Source organism: Aptenodytes patagonicus, chromosome 11 (genome assembly GCF_965638725.1).
Source record: "Aptenodytes patagonicus chromosome 11, bAptPat1.pri.cur, whole genome shotgun sequence".
NCBI classification, from domain to species: Eukaryota; Metazoa; Chordata; class Aves; order Sphenisciformes; family Spheniscidae; genus Aptenodytes; species Aptenodytes patagonicus.
In genome coordinates, this window is record NC_134959.1 from 12597561 (window position 1) to 12601876 (window position 4316).

Below are 4316 nucleotides of genomic sequence, written 5' to 3' on the forward strand. Positions count from 1 at the left end.
CACCTTTGCAGCTAATCCAGAAGGCAAGGGTAACCCTCATTTTTTAGGTTTCTCTATTTTGTAGATGCCAGACAGGGCACAAATTCAACAGTAGATAGCCAGGGAATACTGTTATGTCAGCTACAGGTGTAGTCAGGTAATGTATGACTGCTGAAATACTTGCTTATGATTACAAATTAAAATTGTGGTTAATTTCAGAATACCTGTAATCTGCTTACAGTGTTGTGGAAGTCAAACTTAGTGGTGTGGTTGATAAATTGCTTTTCATGTTAAGCCTTTTAAAACAGCAGTTTTCAGTCACTGTGGTGAGTATGTGCAGAACTCCAGTAGTGTCAGCTACTTGTAATCTTTATTGCATTTGTCTCTTCAGTTTGTCTTTTTGTGTTATCTGTAGCTCACGAACCAACTTTTTACTACTGATCAGTCATTTCAGGAAGTACTAGTAGTAGGTTGTTAACTGGTGGCTTATTTATAATCCGAGCTGTTGATGTAAGCTCTCATGTTGATTTTCTAGTCTTATTTTCAAGTTGTTTGGTAGGAGTATGTTCATTTCCTTGGTACACCTGTATGTGAAGAACACGTAACCATAAATTCTCTATGGCTAGTTATCTGCTCTTTCTCACACTGCTTCTTGTGTGAGGTACTCTCTGATATTAATTTGCTATAGATATAACATTAGTAAGCAAGCTCCTATTCCAAAATTGCCAGTTCTCTGACAAGCTATGCTGCAATCACTTCTTCCCAAGAAGAGTGATCAGTAAACTATATGTGAAGACTGCCTCTATTCCTGTGGAAATTTCACTGAGCCAGGGCAGGAAATTCAGTCAAAAACCTTCAGGTGAAGGTTGTGACTGGAAAGATACTAACTAGAATAATACAAGTAATTCATAGACACTGCCACCCCCCCGATATATTCTAGAAAGATTTGCCATAAGCTGATAAAGTAGACTTTCGACTGAGTCAACGGTATTGTGCTGTGCAGGATCAATGTCTCAAAATTCTGAATAATTTATAACTTTTAATGTGGTTATTAACATTTACCTGGTTGGAAGCTGACATAGCTGTAGGATGTAACTAGACAGGACAGTAGTATGGGTGATGAAGATCTGTCTAAGGAAACAGTGACTCCATCTTCTGGCTGGAAAGAGAAACTTAAGAATCTTTGATTGAGTCTTACTTGAAGACAAAGGTAGAAAATACTAAAAGGTGTTCTCAGAATTAGCATTCAGGAAATGAAATGCAAATACCAGTAGCAAATAAATATTCCATTAATTCCTCCCTTATTAATTTTACTTTTTTTTTTTGACTGCAACAAGTTTCATATGCTAGGATAAAGTATTTTGTAAGTACATCTTGAAAAAGAAATCTTTATTACATTCATGTTATATAGGAAAAGTTGGTTTACATAATTTTTTGAGAACAATGATGTTATCTTGAAAGCAATTTAGAAATTTTGTTGATACTATGGATTATTGGTTGACAACAGATGGCAGTATAGCAGGTGTATTTACCTGGTAATGAACACGTCAGTGTATGAGACATATGGTTAAAATTTGTAAAAAGGCATTTAGGAGCCTAGTTCACTTCTCTTTGATTATTTAGTCACTCCAGAAAATATTATCCTTTTGTTAGGAATTGACTTGTATCAGGAAGATCTGTGATAATAAAAGATGGGCTGAATTCTTCAAGTTAATTCCTTACTCACCCAAATGAGTTGCTGCAGAGACTGAAGAAGCCTTCAGCCTATCTGAGGTAAGCAAAGCTGTCCTTTCCATTCCCTCCTCATCTCTATGTTGAGTCTAGCTCCAGTACAGAGAGGAAACGTCCCAGTTGATTTTGTGATGTTCTAATTTCAGTTTAGTGTCTTAGCTGGAAATGCCTATTTCACCACATGGAGGCACAAGATAAAGTTGAGAGTTTTCTCTGAATTGTTCTTACTCTGGATTTATACTCAAGTAAATCTTCAGGAGACACCTCTTTCAAGATGTGCTTGCCCCCCAAGTGCTTGAGAATATCAACACCAGTGATCTCAAAATCACATAAGATTTGAAAAAAATTATGAGAAAACTGAATAATCAAAGAAAGTCCACATTTAGACTTTCTTTTATAGATATGATTTTGCAAATAATTTGTTATTTTAGTTCACATCAATTTTTAAGAGAATTGGGATGTCTGTAGCAAAGTAAAATTACCAAATTATATTGTAGCCGTATACCAATTTCAATGGATCTAGAATGTGACAGTAAAGATTATTTGTATGCATTGAGCTTTATGTACATGTCTGAACAACAACCCTATTTATGGTAGCTTGTAACCTATGTGTACAGTTGGATAAACAGTTTAACTATTCATGTGCATTATTTTTATATGATGGAGTGCAGTACAGTAAGTACACCCAAAAGGATAATACTGCTCACTCCTCTTGTGCTGGAGAGACCAGCAGGGACTGGCCATTTAGGGCTATCAGTAAACCAATACTGTGCTGGGGTGAAAGGAAGCATATGAATCATAAATGTAGCATGCTTCACCTGTTTTGTTGCTAGCTTTATGATTTCATGCTGCTTAAGCATTATGATTTTGTGATTGAACTGTCTGTTTTCCTCCCTTGCTGTGTAATAAGATGACATTGAAGAAAACCCTCCTCTTTGGGTTATAGCGTGTTTAAATAGATCAACATTCGATCTGAATCCCTGAAATAGCCCTGATTTGCCCTCTATTCTTTTCAGTTTGTGAGGCTGCACTCTGTTCTAAATTACTGCATGGATACTTCAAAGAGAAGAATAATAAGAGTCAAGAAGTTTTCTTCAGTTTGAGAGTGTTTGACTCCCATTTTATTGTTTGCTTTGTCTTCCATGTCACCTTCTCTACCTATTTCATGCTTGTTATACAGTTAATAGAAACAAGGATAAAATGGCTGTAACATCTTTCCTGCCAGTTTAAATCCACATGTCAGTATGAAATTTTATATTAAATATCCATAATTAGGAATACTTCCTTTTAAAAGAATACCCACATTTCCAATGAAGAGCTTTGTGCTAGAAGGCCCATTAGAAATGACAATGGTAAGCTGAGCTCTTTTTTATTAAATAAAATCAGTCTTTATGGCACTTTGAAACAGTTGATGCTGCAATACTCTTTTGACAAATTCTGCAATAGGTTGGCATCAATTTTGTTTTAGTGTAAATTAAGGTAACTCCAAGGATGATCTACCTGTGTCAGATTGATTGTGTCCTTTGTGGCCATTATTTAGGAGGAGATTGGCTGGACTGCTGCTGCCAAAATTCCTCATTTCTGCCATACTTGTGACATGTGACGTATGCTCCCTCTGTGCTACTGATGGAATTAGCTGTCAGGTTAAACCATCTTTAGGAACTCAAAAAAGCCATGCTGATGTTCAGTTTTGCTCCATACTGCCTACTAGGCAACCTAAATGTGGATGAGCTGGAATTAGTATTTAGAGGTGTTCTTCCTCCAGTTCCTTGATTATTCTGTAGCTTTACTGATGTTTAAAAACCTTGAAACAAAGAAGAAACCCCAACTCTGGGAAAAAAGAACCAGGTGCTGTTTAGGGCTCTGTACTACACCTTAGTGTGACCCTAAGTACTCTCAACCCTGTAGTGTGAATGGGCAGAGCACAGGCCTGGTCATGTCCAGAGCTTTCTTACTATCTTTGTCATGTACTAAGTACTTAATATGTTTATCTACAGAATTGTGATCATTAACCAATCATTAATATTACTGTTTCATTTAATTTTACTAAAAAACTGGTAAAGATTGCTCACTATAATTCATATTTTAATTAAGTTGGTGGATACTAAATCACATCTGGAACCAGATTGGTAATAATGTGTTTGTGTATAAAGGTGTGGATAGGCATCTTCTGAAAGTATGGACATGCCTAATTCCCACTCATCTTCAAATAGCTCTCAGAGCTCATTCCCTTTTTTATTACAAATTGGATGCTAACCTGCATCTTTTCATCATTTGGCGAGCCTTCAAAGTGACTGCTGATCTGTCATTACTTTGCTGCATCTATAGATATAATGGGTGTAGATATTATTGCTAGTATGTGTGGCTAATTATATTTGGTAACTTTACAACAGATTTCTCATAGCTATGGGCTGTGCAGTGATGAATCGTGTCTCCATGTCTATGAAAATCTTTGTTAAGGAGTCTATGTTTGGCTCTCTGAGTGCAAGTGTTTAACTAGATAATTAGCCAAAATGTGATACTCAACTCTTTTATTGTAAAGCCAAGCAGAACCCATCCAGTATGCCATAGTTTGTATTTAAGTTAATTCATGTTTGAAACTGTAA